A 21112-nucleotide genomic window follows, 5' to 3' on the forward strand; every position below is an offset into this window, starting at 1 on the left:
ACTATTAAATAAATAAAGATTTTGAATTTCAATCATGTCTAATGTCTCTTCATCACAGAGAGCATTCAATGATGGTTTTTTTTTTCTTGAAATCCACTTTAGTAAAGTATGAATGAATGATTTCTTTTCTAATAGCTCATAACACACATCTGACACGCGCTAATCACGTGTTCTCTCATTCTCTATTTTCAATGCACTTCTACTCCCCCTAATGGTCACTTTAAGTATAACACAACAACAGAACTAATTACACATCAAATTAAACCCCACAATTTTTATCGAAATCATATTCCAAACTGCAAACACGTGTTTTCTATTAAATCATATAATTCTAAATATTTTAATACCCTTCTGTGTCTAAACAGAGGCGCGCTATAGAAACTCGTGTAGGGTTTACAATCACACACCACTTCGCTTGTCTTTACACCACCCGTTTTCAGCTTCCGTGTCTGCGTTTGAATCATTGAAGCCCCGCCTCTTTTGTGACGTCGGTATCTCTGATAGCGCCCTCAAATCGCTTTTATTGTCATGACAACTTTGTTGTGCTGCTGTTCAACACAAACATTTACTGATCACAGCAATGAAGCGCAAACAAACAGCTGAAATGTTTTTAATTGTTTTTAGTGATAAGCGTCAATGTTTTGAACAATCCGCTCTCCAAGACACCAAAAAAGATTTTTCAGCCAGAAAGAGCGACTTTCAGAAGAAAGAAGGAGAAATAATGACAGATAATAAGATGGGTAACAGCTTTAATTTTGTAGATAAATTTAACGTTGCCAAGTGCAGAGATAAAAAAGGCAACATCAGAAGGCCAATGAATGCCTACATGGTTTGGGCGAGGAAACAGAGGCCCATCTTTTCCAAGGCCAATCCAAATAGCAGCTCTGCAGAGATCAGCATGCAGCTTGGGATCCAGTGGAACAAACTGAGTGAAGAACAGAAGAAACCCTACTACACTGAATCATGGAGGCTTAAACAGGAACACGAACAGTTGTTTCCTGGTAGGTGAACTTTCTTTATAGACAAATGGCAAAATAACAAAACAAACACATCAATTCTGACACTTTTATTGTTTTTATGTTGCCTCTTACTCTTTAAATTCTTCTTTTCTATCATGTAGATTGGGTTTATAAACCGCTTCCAAAGAAGGGAAGGAGAAAAGGCAGTGTGCAGAGTAGTGACTCACAGAGGAGACCTGATCATCAACCAAACCACCACATAGTCATGAACATGCCAGAAGAAGTACCAGTTCATGACCTCGTGCCTGAAGTTAGTGATCAGTTCCCCGGCCTTAGCCACCAAGAACTGCTGTCTCCTAAAGACTTCTGCTTTGATCCTCCTCTTTTCCCTTCTGTTTCTGAGTCGACTTTCTGCCAGACCAAGTGAGTTAGTAAACTGCATTGGAACAGTTTCAGAAGAATGACATGCAAATGAAGTTTTACTCTGCATCTTAAATAATCGCCATAATCGCCACTCATTTACTTTAATATGCAGCTAAAATTGTGCACTTCTGTTTACAGCACCTGCTATGGGTCTGAGTGTACAAGCAGTGAGGTTCAGCTCGAGGACGAGGAGGAAATCACTTTGCTCAACAACGACATCTTTTCCATTTTAAATAAGGAATATGGCTTTTTTAACCAGTCTGGAGCTCAGAATCATACTGAAGACCCCCACAACAGCACAGAGATCCTGGATTCTGTACCAGCCTTTGATGTCAACAGCTTCGAGGATCTGTTGAAGCAACTTGAAGAGATGGAAAATGATTCAGGAAAAGAGGAAGATGGTGAAATACGAACATTTCATGTACTTTAGTGTGTATGTTGTTTCACCATCTTCATTTTTTTATTTTATTTAAATAAATAAAGATTTTGAATTTCAATCATGTCTAATGTCTCTTCATCACAGAGAGCATTCAATGATGGTATTTTTTTTCTTGAAATCCACTTTAGTAAAGTCAGTGATGTTTGATGTCCTTAAAGAAAAGGAATTTGACAGAAACTGAAGTTGAGGTATTTCCTTGCAGCTTTAGTGCTCTGTTTATTTTGAGCTCTGAAAGCAATATAGCTGACAGTTAATGTGGGGCAGAACCTGATTCACTTAAACATCTGTACTTTATAATTAATCGCATGGATTGGCACAAGAAAGTGGATGATCTTTCAGCAGTCATTCTGACAGGGTTAACACTGGATTCACCTCACAACACCTCAACACTACTGCTGGATGGAGCAGCGGGTGCGTGCACGAGCGGCGGTTGGTGAATGGAGGGTGGAGCCGGGGGGAAACGAGCGGTGAGAAGCAGATCTGTGGCTGATGGGACTAATCAGTGTGCTCTGTTTTAGTGACTGGTGATGAGGAGAAAAAGGAGAAACACACCGAGCAGAGCTAAGCACGTGTGTGTGTGTGTGTGTGAGAAGTGCAAAACAGATTAACAAATCCGAAAACAAAATAACAAATCCGAAAACACAAGTCAGACAAACCGGAGAATGTAGGTATAGTTTGTGAATGTAAACTTACCGATCATTGGACAAGACACCTGTCAGTCAAGATATACAGGTGAATGACAGGTGTATTCCATTCCAAGTTTCCATTCACAAACGATACCTACCTTTTCCGGTTTGTCTGACTTGTCGCTGTGTTTTCGGATTTTTTAAATGTGTTTCGTGCAATAATTCAGACAAACCGGAAAAGGTAGGTATAGTTTTGTTTCCTTTGCAGACTTTCCTGAAGCCCCTAGATTAATAATGGTCATAGTGACATTGTTAACATTGCATTAATGTTATAATATCTGATAGCCATTAGAGGGCGCTCTCGTGCTGCATGTGGGTGTGTTTGCAATGTGCAGAGTAAACGAGTAAAAAACGCTGTGCAGTCATGTCTCCGGTTCTTTCTGCGCATGCTCAGAACTTAACCGGATAATATGTGTTTTATAGCATAATGATGCAAACATAACATTATTTACATTAATCACATTACTGTGCTGGAAAACAATACAAATTAAATAAAAAAGAAGAAAAAGTGTAGAAGAAGAAAAGCGGGACAAAGACAGAGGTAATGCGATGTAATGAATGGTGATGATCATATAAATAAACTCAGTTTAGTAAAAGTTTGTGAACAAACTTTATATTGGTCCAGTTTTTAAAGTTTATTCTAAAAGTTATAAATAGTGTAATAAGTGGACAAGAAATATGTGTTGTTCATGTCACACAAATATTTTATTTATTTTTTTATTTCAATTCAGTGTCATTACAAAATAGGTTTAAATTTGTAGAGATTTTATTTGGCCAAACATATCGGACAAAAGAAATCAGCAACATATATTGGTCATCCTGTATCAGTCGACCTCTAGGTGTGAGTTTAAATGATATGCTCAGTTGTATGTATGAGATAATTGTAGTCTGGACGGTGAGACGCCACTAAGCGTTAATATTATAATAATTACACTGATCTATTAGAGACGCTTATCAGAAAAGTCCGAATCAAATCCACTCACAAGTGCAGCAGATTCATGTGATGTGAAATAAAGTCCTAATGGCAGCAGCATTATACAGTCATATATATATTTCTATAAAAGAGCTCTGATACGGATTTCAGTCTTTAAGAAGAACATCTTCAGAGGGTTTTTTTCTCTTCCTGGTATCAAAAGTGTAGATAAACATAGGTTGTGTTTAATTGACAGCCCTGATGAAGTCTGATGACCTGAAGAGGGTGGAGGTGAGACTTCAGACAGCAGACGGACTTCTGAGGAGGAACATCAGCATCACACGAGAGGTTAGAGGTCACCCAACCTGTAATTAATCCTGGAGGAATTAAGTGTGATTAGAGAGATAGCGATTTAAATGTAATAATGCAGCTGTGTGTGTGTGTGTGTGTGTGTGTGTGTGTGTGTGTGTGTGTGTGTCAGGTGAGTGTACAGTTCAGTGAAGTGCTGATACACCTTCAGGACAGACTTCTGTCTTCAGAAGTCACACTCCTCACTGTCTCACACACACACACACACATAAAATAAATATATATATATATATACATACAGTGTTGGGAGGTAACGCATTACTTTTGACAGTAACTAATACTGTAACGCATTACTTTTAAAAATAAAGTAACTTTGTTACCGTTACCGTATGGTAACTTTTATAAAATGAATGAATTTGGGCTGAAGTGTAGACTACAGTCTAACCTGTTTACAGCAGAGACGCATTGTAGGATTGGTGGATGAACCACTGTAAACACGAAGAAGATGCACTGTGGGCGTGTCTCCGTTTATTCAGGTCTGTGCGGCAGTAATGGCGAGTCGAGGTGAGAGCAGGATGAGTTTCTCAAAGTGGAAATATGCATTTATTTCACTTTAGTTGAGTATAAAGACAAAAAGTTTTTAGTGTAATGTAAGCTGTGTCTTTCTGGTTTGAAGGTCGTATCTACTGTGATAGCAACACCTCCAGAAACTCCATGCCTGAGGAGCTAGAAGCTAGAAGCTAACCCGGTGTTCTGTTCTACATTGTTGATAGTTTTCATACTTCAGCTGTGAAAGGAACATGTTTAAGAGCTCAACACAACAGCTTTTATGATGCAGAAGCCACTTTAGTTTTTGATTGTGAATATATTATTTAGCTTGTTTTGTTATTTATTTCAGAAATCCTTGTGATATATTCAGTTTGTGCTGCTCCGACTTTAATAAAATAGTGTTTAAACATGACTTTGTGTTTAAGTCAGTTTTGTGTTTGTAGACCATAACACATAAAAGGGCATTAATGGGAACATTAAAGAAGGTTCTTTTAAAAAGTAACTAAAAAGTTACTTTTAACAGTAACGCATTACTTTTTGGTGTAAATATTCAACAAAGTTATTGAGTTACTTTTTGAATTAATTAATTAACTAGTAACTGTAACTAGTCACTATTTCTTAGTAACCAGCACAACACTGGGCACGAGTTTGTCCATCTTTTATTCTCCAGGCGTTCAACATTAGTCCACGGCACGTATATTTTCTGGAATTAGACTTTAAGAAAACTCTGGTAAAATTTACTACATGACCAACCACATGAACCACAATCGACTTGTGCATATTTTCCTGTATTTTATTGTCTATTATGGTGTTGTTCTGGTTGTTGTTCTGATCTTTGGTGATCATGATGTACTAATATACTGCAGCACTTCATGTGTTACTGTCTTTTACAATGAACTGCATTAACATACAGAACAGATCATTAGAAAGAACTTTTTTGTGTATGATATTGTGTATTAATGTATTTTTGCGCATGGTAGTTGTACATCGCACCACTTTTCAAGCTACTATCTCTTATTATATGTTACGTTAACGACAAACAACAACAGATTCATGTATCTTAAAAACTAAATTCTCATACGTGCATTACATTTACATTAATGTGTTTTTTCGTGAGCTCATCAGTGCAGTAGAGGACGATGAGTGGACGTCTCGTCTGCGGCGGTAGAGGACGATGAGTGGACGTCTCGTCTGCGGCGGTAGAGGACGATGAGTGGACGTCTCGTCTGCGGCGGTAGAGGACGATGAGTGGACGTCTCGTCTGCGGCGGTAGAGGACGATGAGTGGACGTCTCGTCTGCGGCTCTGAAGCTGGAAACACACCTGCTCCTCGTCAGAAGAAATGGTTCGATCTGTTTTATAAGGTTTGTGCAGACAAAAATGTGTATGAGAACATAATTAAACACAGGTACCATAACCTAAAGGTCTTTATTTGTACAGAGTGAGAAATGTCCAGTGCAGGTCCACGGCCAGTCGAAACGTTCCGGTGGACCACAGAAACGTCTTTGTGGATTCCACCCTCCTAAAGTGTTCATTTCAGACTTTCAGGTGATCATCTCTTTCATGTCACGTCACTGTGGACCTGCACAACTATATTTGTGCTTTAAACTCATGTGCTTTAAATGTCTGAAAGACTGAAACAGAGCACTGATTAGTCTCATCAGCTGCAGGTGTTTTTTACCGCTCGTGCCGTCCGGCTCCGCCTCCACTCGCGCACCGCTGCTACAGTTTACATCCCTAATCATATAGAACAATATCTGCTTTATCTATTCCCATTTCTCATCCAGTGATCAAATAGTGGAAGCACTGAGATTATTGTAAAAGACTTTGGTTTTTGCTCAAGTGTGTTAAAGTGTGTTATAATTATAGATCTTTATATCACTTTACTTCTGCCCTCAGACTCTCACTAGTGTACAGAGATGATTGTGGATTAAACATATTAATGTGTGAATGTTAGATTTTGCGATGTTTCTTCTTATTTAGATCTGTAAAAAATACCAGGACTAAAAGGTAAATAAAACCTGTGTTCCACACACTGTTTTTTTACCAGGTCGTAAGTGTTCCACCTGCTTTACTCCACTCCTACTGCTGTAGCGCCCCCTACCTCCACCCCCACCATTATACAGCCTGCACTTATATGTCATTTAAAAAGAACTTTGTCATTATCATCATTATTATGTTTAAGTTAATAATATTCAATATGTGTCTTTACAGCCTGGTAGTCAAAGTCCATCTCCTTCATCCGCATCCCGGTCCTTCATCCGCATCCCGGTCCTTCATCCGCATCCCGGTCCTTCATCCGCATCCCGGTCCTTCATCCGCATCCCGGTCCTTCATCCGCATCCCGGTCCTTCATCCGCATCCCGGTCCTTCATCCGCATCCCGGTCCTTCATCCGCATCCCGGTCCTGCTGTTTCTTCCAGTTCTGCTCCTTTAATCATTTCTTGCTGATGTTTTGAGCGACTCATTTTACTGTTTATTTTTGTGGATTTACTACTATTATAATCTATAGTTATTTATGATTAGGTTGTTGTTTTAATCCCAATTAGGGACTTTTATCATTGTACTTGATTATATCTATTGTTAAATAACCTTTATTAATATATACATAGTTTTGTAATATTTGTATTTTGTGTGTTTGCCTCTATTATAATTTATTATTTGACATTTTTGTAGCATTTTTAACCCAGCCATTAAGGGGGCACAAGCCAGTGTACTCTTAGTGCCGGTCCCAAGCCCGGGTAAATGGGGAGGGTTGTGTTAGGAAGGGCATCCAGCGTAAAACATGTGCCAAATCAAATATGCGGATCACAAATGAATTTCATACCGGATCGGTCGAGGCCCGGGTTAACAACGCCCGCCACAGGTATCGTTAGCCGACAGGGTACCGGTGGAAATTGGGCTACTGTTGGCCGAAGAAGGAGAAGGAGAGGAGGAAGGCGTCTACAGAGACGGCAGGGAAAGGAGCAGTGTAGGAGAGTAGAGGTTCGGGTTGGTACTTTAAATGTTGGTACTATGACGGGTAAAGGGAGAGAGATAGCTGATATGATGGAGAGGAGAAAGGTAGATGTGTTGTGTGTTCAGGAGACCAAGTGGAAAGGGAGTAAGGCCAGGAACATTGGAGGTGGGTTTAAACTGTTCTATCATGGTGTGGATGGGAAGAGAAATGGTGTAGGGGTGATTCTGAAGGAAGCGTACAGTAAGAGTGTAGTGGAGGTGAAGAGAGGGCTGTGAGATGGAGGAGAAGGAAAGATTCTGGAGTGAATTAGATGAAGTGGTAGATGGTGTACCTAGGAAAGAACGATTGGTGATTGGGGCAGACTTTAATGGGCATGTAGGTGAAGGGAACAGAGGTAATGGGTAGGTATGGTTTTAAGGAGAGGAATGTGGAAGGGCAGATGGTGGTAGATTTTGCTAAAAGGATGGAAATGGCAGTGGTGAACACGTATTTTAAGAAGAAGGAGGATCATAGGGTGACGTATAAGAGTGGAAGAAGGTGCACACAGGTGGATTATCTTGTGTAGGAGATGCAACCTGAAGGAGATTGGAGACTGTAAGGTGTTGGCGGGGGACAGTGTAGCTAGACAGCATCGGATGGTGGTCTGTAGGATGGTTTTGGAGGCGAAGAAGAAGAGGAGGAAAGTAAGGTTTGAAAGAAGAATAAGATGGTGGAAACTGAAGGAGGAAGAGTAGTGTGAGGTTCAGGGAAGAGGTCAGACAGGGGCTCGGTGGTGGTGAAGAGGTGCCGGATGATTGGGCAACTACTGCAGGAGTGATGAGGGAGGCAGCTAGAAAAGTACTTGGTGTGACATCTGTTAATAGAAAGCAAGACAAGGAGATGTGGTGGTGGAATGAGGAAGTGCAGGAGAGCATTAGGGGAAAGAGGTTGGCAAAACAGAAGTGGGATCGACAGAGTGATGAGAAAAGTAGGCAGAAGTACAAGGAGATGCGGCAGCAGGTTAAAAGGGATGTGGCGAAAGCCAAGGAAAAGGCATATGAGGAACTGTATAAGAGGTTGGACACTAAGGAAGGAGAAAAGGATTTATACCGATTGGCCAAGCAGAGGGACCGAGCTGGGAAGGATGTACTGCAAGTTAGAGCAATAAAGGATGGAGAGGGAAATGTGTTGACTAATGAGGAGAGTGTGTTGAGAAGATGGGTGTATTTTGAGCAGCTGATGAATGAGGAAAATCAGAGAGAGAGAAGGTTGGAGGATGTGGAGTTGGTGAAGCAGGATGTAGATAGGATTAGTAAGGAGGAAGTGAGAGCAGCGATTAAGAGGATAAAGAATGGAAAGTCGGTTGGACCAGATGACATACCGGTAGAAGCGTGGAGATGTTTAGGAGAGATGGCAGTGGAGTTTTTAACCAGATTGTTTAACAGGATTCTGGAAGGGGAGAGGATGCCTGAGGAATGGAGAAGGAGTGTGCTGGTACCGATCTTTAAGCATAAGGGAGATGTGCAGACCTGCAGTAACTACAGGGGAATTAAGTTGATCAGTCACACCATGAAGTTATGGGAAAGAGTAGTGGAAGCCAGGCTGAGAGAAGAGGTGACCATCTGTAAGCAACAGTATGGTTTCATGCCGAAGGAGACCACCACAGATGCCTTATTTGCTTTGAGGATGTTGATGGAGAAGTATAGAGAAGGACAAAAGGAGCTGCATTGTGTATTTGTGGATTTAGAGAAAGCGTACGACAGGGTGCCGAGAGAGGAGTTGTGGTATTGTATGAGGAAGTCAGGTGTGTCAGAGAAGTATGTGAGGGTGGTGCAGGACACGTATGAGGACAGTGTGACGGCAGTAAAGTGTGCAGTAGGTACGACAGACTGGTTCAGGGTGAAGGTTGGACTGCATCAAGGATCGGCCCTGAGCCCTTTCCTGTTTGCAGTGGTGATGGACAGGTTGACGGACGAGGTCAGACAGGAGTCTCCCTGGACTATGATGTTTGCAGATGATATTGTGATTTGTGGTGAGAGTAGAGAGCAGGTTGAGAAGAGCCTGGAGAGGTGGAGATATGCGCTGGAGAGAAGGGGAATGAAAGTCAGTAGGAGTAAGACAGAGTACATGTGTGTGAATGAGAGGGAGGGCAGTGGAGTGATGCGGTTGCAGGGAGAAGAGGTGGAGAAGGTCAAGTCAAGTCAAGTTTATTTGTATAGCGCTTTTCACAACAGACATTGTCTCAAAGCAGCTTTACAGAAAACAACAGTGAAGGTGAATGGTGTGCGTTTGTCTCTGATGAGCAAGCCGTGGCGACAGTGGCAAGGAAAAACTCCCTTAGATGATATGAGGAAGAAACCTTGAGAGGAACCAGACTCAAAGGGGAACCCATCCTCATATGGGTGACATCAAGAGTTTGGTCATAAATCTTTCAACAATACAGAACAATTTGTGATCATCATAGATCCAGCATCAGCTTCTCCATGCCAGGGCCTTTAAACACTCGGCATCTACTTCTCCATGATCATCCATAGGTCCATAATCTTCACGAGGTGGGACGTGACTGGAGCTGGCCAAACCTCAGGATGCCTTGGGATGGGGAGAGAAAGAGAAGCAGTGGAGAGGAATTAGCGTAGCTGCTGTTCATGATATTAACAGCACAAGTTGATAATGTGCATGTAATCATATATTCTGGAGCACAAGGTTGTGATGTGATGTGATGTGTGTGATGTGTGTTATGTGTAGGCTTTGCTAAAAAGATATGTTTTTAATCTACACTTAAACTGGGAGAGTGTATCTGAACCCCGAACACTGTCAGGAAGACTATTCCAGAGTTTAGGAGCTAAATGTGAAAATGCTCTACCGCCTTTAGTGGACTTTGCTATTCTAGGAACTACTAGAAGCCCAGAGTTTTGAGATCTCAGGGAGCGTGACGGATTGTAGCGTGTTAAAAGACTGGATAGATACATGGGAGCCAAACCATTTAGTGCTTTATAAGTGAGTAGCAGTAGTTTGTAGTCTATTCGAAACTTAATAGGAAGCCAATGTAGGGACGATAAGATTGGGGTTTATATGATCGTATTTTCTTGACCTAGTAAGAACTCTTGCTGCCGCATTCTGAACTAACTGAAGCTTGTTTATTAATGATGCAGGACATCCACCTAGTAATGCATTACAGTAGTCTATTCTAGAGGTCATAAACGCATGGACGAGCTTCTCTGCATCAGATATAGATAACATTTCTTAGCTTAGAAATATTTCTAAGGTGAAAAAAGGCTGTTTTTGTAACTTGATTGATGTGATTTTTAAAAGATAAGTTGCTGTCTAAAATAACTCCCAGGTCTTTTACCGTTGAACTAGTAGTTACAGAACAACCGTCTAAATGCAGGCTGAGATGCTGGAGCTTCTGTGTACTATTTTTTGGGCCGATGAGCAAAATCTCCGTTTTATCAGAATTTATTAGCAGAAAGTTATGGGTCATCCAATCTCTTATTTCTTCAACACACTCAGTTATGCGAGCTAATTGAGCTGTATCGCCTGGTTTGGATGAAATATATAGCTGGGTATCATCAGCATAGCAATGGAAGCTAATTCCATGCCTTCTAATAATATTTCCTAATGGAAGCATGTATATTGTAAAAAGCAGGGGTCCTAGAACTGACCCTTGTGGCACGCCATAATTCACTAGCATTATCCTGGATAGCTCTCCATTTAAATCTACCAAATGGTAACGATTGGACAGGTAGGATTTAAACCAGCTTAATGCCTGTCCCTGAATACCGATGTAATTCTGTAAGCGATCGAGGAGAAGATCATGATCTATAGTGTCGAACGCAGCACTAAGATCTAGTAAAACTAATAGGGAGATGTAGCCTTGGTCTGAAGCTAAAAACAGGTCATTATTGATTTTAACTAGAGCAGTTTCTGTGCTATGATGGGGCCTAAAACCTGACTGAAACTCTAAGATATTGTTCTCCTGCAAGTGGTTACATAACTGGGCAGCGACAATCTTTTCAAAAATCTTAGACATAAATGGGAGATTTGAAATGGGTCTGTAATTCGATAGTGTGTTTGGATCCAGATTAGGTTTTTTAATGAGGGGCTTAATAACTGCTAACTTGAGGGATTTAGGGACATGACCTAACGATAGTGAGGAGTTAATAATATTTAAAAGAGGCTCACCAGCTGTATATAACACTTCCTTCAGTAGTTTAGTGGGAATTGGATCTAACTGACATGTTGTTGATTTAGCTTTCATAATAGCATCATACAGCTCTTCCTGTCCTATACATGTAAAACAGTGTAGTTGTGGGGTTGTAAGTACGATTGTGTCGGGAGATGCTGTCAGAGGTTGAACTGCCACAATTGTTTTTCTAATGTTATCTATTTTTTCAGTGAAGAAATTCATAAAGTCCTCACTACTAAACTGTGATGGAACACATTTTTCAGATCCCTGATTTGTTGTTAATTTAGCGACTGTACTGAAAAGGAACCTGGGATTGTTTTTGTTATTTTCTATGAGTTTGCTCAGGTGTTCAGCTCTAGCAGCTTTTAGCGCCTGTCTGTAGCTAAGCATACTGTCTTTATACGCAATTCTAAATACCTCCAATTTAGTTTTCCTCCATTTTCTCTCCAGATTACGTGTTGTTCTCTTTAGGGCATGCGTATGACTATTATACCAAGGTGCAGGTGCTTGTTCTCGAACCTTTTTTAACCGAAAGGGGGCAAAAGTGTCTAATGTGCTAGTGAGGATAAGGTCTATGTTGTTCGCCATCTCAAGATTATCAGCAGTTATGGGTTTAATGTGAAACTGAGATAAATCAGGCAGGTTATTTATGAATCTGTCCTTAGTGGTTGGAATAATAGTCCTACCAAGTCGATAACGTGGTGATACACGGTTAATCTGCTCTACCGGTAGTGTGTACAGTAGGAGATAATGGTCTGTGATGTCATCACTCTGGGGTAAAATATCTATATCAGTGACGTCTGCTCCGTAGGATATTAAGTCTAGTGTGTGGTTAAAACGGTGGGTTGGTCTGGTGACGTTTTGTTTAACTCCAAAAGAGTTTAGTAAATCGACAAATGATAATCCTAGGGCATCGTTTGCATCATCTACATGAATATTAAAATCTCCTACAAGCAGCACTTTATCAAAACTGATCAAGAGGTCTGAGAGAAAACAAGCAAACTCATGAAGAAAATCAGCGTAGGGCCCTGGGGGTCTGTACACGGTGACCAGAGCGAGTTTTCTATGCATCTCTGAAAGTGCAATTTTAAGAACGAGCACTTCAAATGATTTAAAGCTGAATCCTAATCTCTGACTAACATTAATAGAAGCACTATAAATGGTTACTACCCCCCCCCCCCCCCCCACGACCAGTCTGACAGGGCTCATGCTTATAAACATATCCTGACGGTGTAGACTCGTTTAGACCCATATAATCACCTGGTTTAATCCAGGTCTCAGTGAGACAGAGTGCTGAGAGATTATTCTCTGTGATCATCTCATTTACAATCAGTGCTTTGGGTGCAAGTGATCTAATGTTTAAAAGACCGAACTTTAGAACTTTGTTGTGTTTGTTTATCTGGCATTTTTCAGTTTTAACTGCAATAAGATTATTTCTGGATCTTGTGTATTTAATTCTTGGTTTTACTACATGAGGAATAGATACGGTTTCTATAAACTGGGCTGTGTGTGAACTTGTAACTATTTGGTCTGTAGTATGCGTGTTTTTATAGTTGAAGAGTTCTTGATGTCTTACCAGTCAGATGGTGTGAAGTATCCTAGAGATGTTATCTGATAGCACTGCTGCTCCAACTCTGCTGGGGTGCAGGCCACCAGGGCGGAAGAACCTAGGACGCTCCCAGAAACAGTTCCAGTTATTAACAAAGAAGTTTGTGCTCTCTACACCATGACTGTAACCATTCATTTAGAGCTAAAAGTCTACTAAACTTCTCAGCCCCTCGCTGGTAAGTGGGAAGAGGTCCTGACACAATGATCCTCGTTGTGGGTGATGTGCTGCGTACCGTCTCCACCAGGATCCTGAAGTCCCTCTTTAAGATCTCCGTTTGCCGCAGCCTGGTGTCGTTTGATCCGGCATGGAGAACAACCGCTCCGAAGTTCTCGTTCAGGATCGCGGGTACCTGCGCAGCGACATCCAGAACACGAGCACCAGGAAAACAGCGAGTGTGCACCTTACCTTTAGCCTTTAGAAGGTGGAGGAGTTCAGGTACCTGGGGTCAACAGTGCAAAGTAATGGAGAGTGTGTTAGAGAAGTAAAGAAAAGAGTGCAGGCAGGGTGGAGTGGGTGGAGAAGAGCGACAGAAGTGATTGTGATAGTAGGGTATCTGCAAGAATGAAAGGGAAAGTTTATAGGACTGTGGTGAGACCTGCGATGTTGTATGGATTAGAGACAGTGGCATTGAGTAAAAGACAGGAGGTGGAGCTGGAGGTAGCAGAGCTGAAGATGAGGTTTTCGTTGGGAGTGACGAGGATGGACAAGATTAGAAATGAGTTTATTAGAGGGACAGCACATGTAGGATGTTTTGGTGACAAGGTGAGGGAGGCGAGATTGAGATGGTTTGGACATGTGCAGAGAAGGGACATGAATTATATTGGTAGAAAAATGCTGAAGATGGAGCCACCAGGTAGGAGGAAAAGAGGAAGGCCAAGGAGGAGGTTCATGGATGTGGTGAGGGAAGACATGCAGGCAGTTGGTGTAAAAGAGGCAGATATAGAGGACAGGGTGGTATGGAGACGGATGATCCGCTGTGGCGACCCCTAATGGGAGCAGCCGAAAGAAGAAGAAGATTTTTGTAGCATTTTTAGTTATTAAAAATAAAATGTTTTATCGTTCATAAAACAGTGACTCATGAATTATTCTGTGAACCTGCTGAACCCATTATCATCATCATTATTATTATTATTATTATTATTGTGTAGAATATAAATAAACAAATACAAAAGTCCTATATAATAAACTTGTGTTAAAAATGTTAAAGGTTAAATAAGTACATTAAGAAAATAAATATACATCCATTTTATGCCCCTTTATTGGGAAAAATTAGTCAAATCATACAGATATTAATTAACACGAGTGACAAGTGATGTATTTTCATTCACATAATCAGTAGTTTTGTGCACTATTGGGGGATTTATATACATCGATCTGCCAAAAACCATAACAAATGTCCATCGTCTATCCATTTCCTTTCTCTTTTTCCTCTATTCCCTTCTTCCCCTACTTTTTCCCCTCTTCCCACCCCTTAACAGACTATTGATCTCCAGCTTCACACAGCTCACATCCTCAACTCTCAGTCTCACACTGCCCTCTAGCGGCAGTATCCGGACGTGCTTTATGCTCCATTCTGTACTAATGTGAATTCTGTTTGTGTTTTAATGCAGTGATTCTCACTTTTTCTGCCATTTACCACTTCAGAGGGATGGGTTTAAAAACCCACCTGTCCTCCGTCACCTCAAAAAAGGATAATGAAATTCTTCATATTGAAAAATGTCTAATTTATTGAACTATCCAATTCTAAATGAACATCAAGTAGCATCAAAAACAAAAATAGAGAAAATAAAGGTGTAGTTGTGTTATCTCTTGGACTTTCTGTCACTTTGCAGTCTGTGCAAAATAGAGCAAAATCTTTTCATAAATCTTTTCAAAACGGGGTTGTAGACTTGATACTGTCACTCTCAAGTCATGTTCAATATTGAGCTGAGATCTGTATTTAGTTTTCAGTGTAGCAACATCTGAAAAGTCTCAGAGATGAGATGTGGCAAAAGGAGCAGGATAAAAGTTATATTTTCTTTAAGGCTGAATTTTTGGTTTAAGCTCCTACCAGAGTGATGCGTACAGAATCTTCATAAAAATTCTAGTATCTCCTTGACAACCGCCAAACAAACAAACAGCAGCAAGAAGCAGCATCGATTAGCAGCATCTAAGAACATTTACAACTTCTATTAAACATTTCTTCATACAGGTACCTGGTAAGTCGTCTAAATAATTATGGCAGAATATTGTACATTATTTATGTCATGCGGGAAACGGAGTCGGAAGCCAAAGTAACAGCAAATAAAGTTTTATTTAAACAAAAGGGCGAAGCCAACAAAAATACTTGCTGTGAAAGGATTATTCCGGTGGCCCACAATAGTCCAGAGTCTGAGGAATAATCCGAATGAGGGAATCCGGGAAAAAGGAACGTTAGATCCACGGTGCGACAGAGGCGCGTCCACGCGAGAGCGAGAGTCCAAATGTAATCAATATGAACACACACACAAACATGCAATAAAGGACCCGGAGTGTGGGTGAATGTGGGGTTTATATCTGCGGTGTGATGAGTGAGTGAATATGCCTCAGGTGTTCTCAATGAAACCCCAATGCGAGGAGCTCCATGTGGGCGGGGCAGATGAGAGAAGGAGCAGGGCGTTCCCCGAAGCACCAAAGGGGGCGTGGCAGGGGGATTCCTGACAATTTAGTAGAAGACTCGAAAAGTAAAAAGTAATTATTTAGTGACATTAGCATGGGTAACTAGCCGGCTAGCTAAGATTAGCTTTTATAGTTTAGCTTTTTATATTAATCCAACAAATTGACCTAATAATTAGTATAAAATCTATTAGATACAATGAAGTAGATTAATTTAACCTATTTAGCCCATATTTTAATCAAACTCATGTAACCTGTTTACTCCAAGTATAATTAACATAATATACTAATAAATAGAGTAGAATAGGGTCAGACTGGGACTACAATTTTAATAATCCTTGCAGCCGTGGCATGTTTTATCTGTTGTGGAATTCCTTGTCATTGTTTAGACAATACGTACAGCTCCCAGTGTATAAAATTGCAGGTGAAGAGTCTTCTACAGAAAACATCTCCACAGATATGGATCAAAACATCTATGTGGATTTGGACGGAGGGATTATGGCCCTAGTCGATGAGAAAAAATTACTGTAACAAACGTTTCCTTATAACTAAAATCACTAAACCCTTTCTACGCTTCAATTCTGATTCTTTGATAATATCGTATATAAATCATGTTGTTGTTGTGTGTATTTTATGCTGTGTGCAGGAACATGGCAGCTGGTGAACAAAGGAGGCGTCTGCATCAACGCATGTGTGCGTACATCGAAGCATGTGCTGAGGGGTATCGCTTCAACTTTAACACCTTAAGAGCTCCCTGCTATGCTTGTTTTGGCTTTCGTTATTGCAATATTTGCCTGTGGTGCCTGGAGCAGCCCACCTGTCCTTTAGGTCAATGGAGCCATCGTAAATCCCGTGAATGGTTCAGGTTTCCTCCAGAAAAGGACGAATTTGTTTGGGAAACTGATCCGGACCCGTTCAGACCGGTGATCGACATTCTGCACCACGCTGACATATTCTCCCCAGATGGAATGTGGCTAGATTCCATCCAGAACTCTGTCTATGATCTTCCTGCAGGACTTCAGCTGATCACCCGTATCTTTCATGTGCGTAGGGCTATTACCCTTGCCCAATCGTTTGGAGTTCCTGCCCGCTCGCTGGTTGCTCCGGGAACTCACAGTTTTCTCTTCACGGAATTTGTCATGCAAAGCACCTTTGTAACGTACTACACCATCACCTTCTGTGGATTTGTTCTATGGACAACTGAACCAGCGAAACATCGTGATTGGAATTGTCGTCCTGTCCTTTGTCACAGATTTCAAAACAACAGAAAAGACTCAATGATATTATCATCGAGACACGGTCGTCCTGTGAGGTTTCAGGATGCGTTGTGGTCTGCACTGCAGTCTCACAGTTCTATATCTACTCCCCTGCCGCACTGGATCAGACGGAGTCTGATTTGCGGCCGGCGCCCAAACATGCTTTTTTTCCCGATGCCAACTAAAAGCAAAAAACTGCTCTGTCATATTTGATCAAACATGTCAAAGTAATACACCATTTAAATCTGTAAATGGTCTACTTTCATTTGTGTATGCTCACTATATAATCAAATTGTTGTATTATTTTTTTAAATGAATAAAATAATCAGGGTGCGCCGTCTGTCGCCTTTGTCTGCGTGATCTTCGTTTAGAAACACGTCATTAAAAAGCGCTGAAACTCGGCCAATATCTGACAGACGGAAATAAAATATATATCTTTAGACATCTTAAAGTATGTAGTCGGTGAAATAAAAAAAACAGATGTTTCCAATGAATATAAATCATGTGAAACCAAGTAGAAGCACAGACTTTCCACCTAAGGTCATTATCTGATAATGGGCTGCGACTGGATACGCCCCCCGGACAGTGGCATAAAACAATGCGATTCTACTGAGATTATTACACATTCAGCTGCGTTTGATAGATGACACGCTACACCGGTGAGGAAGCTCTTTAGATGGTTTTGGACAGTGATGAAGAATTTACCTTTTCATCCGAAGAAGATTGCGATTCCGACGAGGAGCGTTTGCATTTTGAAGAGCGAATCGACGCATTCGAGGACTTTCCAGCAAGTTGCTACGATGAGTAAGTTATTAAGTCTTACATTCTAATCATATAAAACTAATATTGTTTGTAGACATCTCTGCCTAGCTTCTGTCAGCATTGCCTTTTAATGTTACAACAAATATCCGCCAATATCTGCTCATTTGTAACATTAACTGTTTGTAATTGTATGCTCTAAATATTGTTGACGTTATATAAAGTTATATTTTAGCCTCAGTTTAGTTTTGGTTAGTCTCACTTATCATCCTGAAAGGGTGTTATGTATTGTTAGCTAGCAGAGATGTTCGGGAATGCTGAGGTGTAAATGCTAGCTAAATTACTGCCTTATGAATGTAACATTTTTTCCATGATTTGCTCAGCTGTAAATGGTGATAGTGTAAATGTCTGAGATGGATTATGGTCTATGGCCCATCAACAAACATTTATCTGTCCTATTGCCCATCAACAAATAGGCCTATAGGCTATACAATGCATGCTAACAAATATATATTGTTTAAGTGTATTCATCATCCTAAAATATATTGTTTGATTATTTTTAGGAATGTGGCTGCATCACCCTTCCCTTCACTGGAAACTCACACCAGGCCACGCAGGCGTCGCTCCATTTTGAGTTCGACCGAGAATCATCCTGAGTAAGTACATATTTTATATGTTCTTAAATTATATTTAGTTTGAATCGTTATTGCATTGTTTGACATATGCAAACAACTTTATCAATGACACAATTAGTCGTGTTTGTATGTGAGTGTGTGTGTGTGTGTGTGTGTGTGTATGTGTGTGTGTGTGTGTGTGTGTGTGTGTGTGTGTGTGTGTGTATGTGTGTGTGTGTGTGTGTGTGTGTGTGTGTGTGTTTCATAAACAGATGTGATCAGGCACCTGCTCCAAATAGGGCAAAGGCAGCACACAGACAGTCCACCATGTCATGGAAGGATCAGACAGATAATGACTGTTCCAATAATACACAGCACAGCACAAAACAATGTGGTACCGAAAGATTTTTCTACACTTCTTGGACATCGCTGCCACCAACAGTTTCATTGTGCATAAAGAACTGTATGGTAACGTGTCCCATAAAGAAATTTATGGAACAACTTATTGCTGAGCTTTGTAGCGTCACACAGAAAGTAGTGCCAAAACGGACCAACTCTGATCATGTACCAGTTCAAGGATCTGAACTGTCCTCTGATGTCAGAAATGTTGCCACTGCTGCCCGCAAGAGCTGTGTACATTGCAAAACATTGCATGGTAAGCACCACAAAACACCATGGAAATGCCTGGCATGCGATGTTCACCTGTGTCTTCAGTTGAACAGGAACTGCTTTCAAGAGTGGCACAGGGATTTTTTATGCAATTTTTTACTTTAACTGTAGTTTTATGTGTTAATGTTATTGTTTTTTGTTTTTTTTTTTTCTTCAAAAACCACACATAAGCCTTATTTTGTCAAAAATACAAACACACACATATAAGTTGTTTACATATTATGATAGCCCAGTTTGTGCTGAATACAGTGTAATAAGTCTTTTGTCAATAATATATTTAAAAGCAACTAAAAAGAACCAAATGTAAGAGCATGTCAAAATCTCTCAAGGGGCCCAAAACACCCTCAGACTCCAGAGGGTTAAGCCACTTTGCACTGGACTGCATCAACTTTCATTTGCTTTTATTTTGTATGTTTTCACATTTGTTAGTTACTTGTACAATCACGACTGAGGATGACCTTGGTGTTGACTTGAAGCAACCACTGATGATGTTCTATAATTCCGAGTATTTTATAGAATAAAAAGCATTAAAAACAAGAATATAATCTAATTAAATGTTAAGTAATAATACTTGAAGAATATTTAAAATACGAATAACAAATGAGGAAAAAAGCAATACAGCTTCTGTGGCGGCCGGTGGCAGAAAAAAAAAACGTGGCGGAGGCACGAAAAATACATCGTATTGAAATACATTAGATGGAATGTCGTGCTAAATGACACAAAAAACAAAGAGGGAAATTCGTGTCCATGAACACGAGTCAATAGATTACATTTCTTGACTATATCACGAAATGCTATGACACTGGGTTGCACCTTAATAATAACATCCAAAATAACAGGCATTATGACACTCAGGGGCATGACACCTATAGCATGAGATTTAATAGAATCATATTATATCCAAAGAATGTCTTTGTGAAAAAGTTTAATATATATTCAATTCAATTCATTATTTGTATAGCGCTTTTACCAATGAACGTTGTCTCAAAGCAGCTTTACACAGATAATGTGATTAAAAGTGAATATGTTCTTTATGAGTAAGTTTGTCCCTGATGAGCGAGCTGTGGCAAGGAAAAACTCCCCGAGATGGCATAAGGAAGAAACCTTGAGAGGAACCAGACTCAAGAGGGAACCCATCCTCATCTGGGTTACACCAAATGTCCATTTGTAGCAGGTATACAATGTTGTGGGGTACAGTGATGATGATCAGAAGCGAACTGTATTCCTGAGTCAGTGTAGGGGACTGTTTACATTAACTACAGTCCAATCCATCCTCAAAGCTCCCGTTCTTACTCCGGAATTTCATGGAATCACCCAAGGCGTTGATGAGAAACCATCCTAAGCTGCACAGAATGGCCTCCAAATGAAGAGAACACCATCCAGAGGCAGGCCTGGACGAAGTGGGAAGATCCCCGGAGGGGAGAGGGGCAGGAACATGGGTCACTGGAGCCTCAGGAGCATGTTTAACGAGAGAGAGAGAGAGAGAGAGAGAGAGAGAGAGAGAGAGAGAGAGAAAGAGAGAGAATGAGAAGATGGTGACAGGAAGAGAAGTATATGGATTATTAAGTGTCCTTATTGTTGTATGAAAGTTAATATCACTGTGCAGTTTGGACTCCGGCAAGACTCGCTATGGCAGCATAACTAAAAGGGAGAACCAGAAGGTAACACCAACATGAGGGATCTCTGGGATAAGAGACGACCCACCACACCACTGTCAACAAACCTAAGTGAACTTGTGAATGTGAGAGGACGACAGCATACAAATATCCCAGTTCACCAAACACTCTATATCCATGTTCCCTCCAGATCTGAGCCTTTACCTAAGAAAAAAATCTACTGATCAAAGGCTTGACTGAATAAATATTTTTTCAACCTCGACTTGAACACTGAGACTGTGTCTGACTCCCGAACACTGATAGGAAGGCTGTTCCATAACTGTGGGGCTTTATAAAAGAAAGATCTGCCCCCTGCTGTAATCTTCATTATTTGAGGAACCAACATATAGCATGCAGCTTTTGACCTTTTGATCTTGCAATTAGAAATATTCAACCCCCTCACCTCAATAGACAATACAGTGATGATAAAAGATAATGAAAATAAATGGAAAAAAAAAAACTCGGGAAATAACAAACAATATTTATTGATACATATTTGAGTTATTTTGACAACA

At 40.5% G+C, this 21112-nt stretch overlaps 1 protein-coding gene and 1 long non-coding RNA gene across 5 annotated transcripts in view; one reads left to right on the top strand and one right to left on the bottom strand.

Annotated features, from left to right (window-relative positions):
• The window catches only part of LOC310723807 (uncharacterized protein), a 544801-nt gene that overhangs the window by 283825 nt on the left and 239864 nt on the right, over positions 1-21112 (bottom strand). The gene's annotated exons all lie outside the window — the stretch shown is intronic.
• LOC310725598 lies at positions 17481-18637 on the top strand. Its single transcript, XR_014533441.1, has 3 exons — positions 17481-17704; positions 18223-18315; positions 18546-18637. It is a non-coding gene; the product is annotated as an uncharacterized lncRNA (long non-coding RNA).

Source organism: Silurus aristotelis (assembly GCF_946808225.1).
Source record: "Silurus aristotelis genome assembly, chromosome: 1".
Lineage (NCBI taxonomy): Eukaryota > Metazoa > Chordata > Actinopteri > Siluriformes > Siluridae > Silurus > Silurus aristotelis.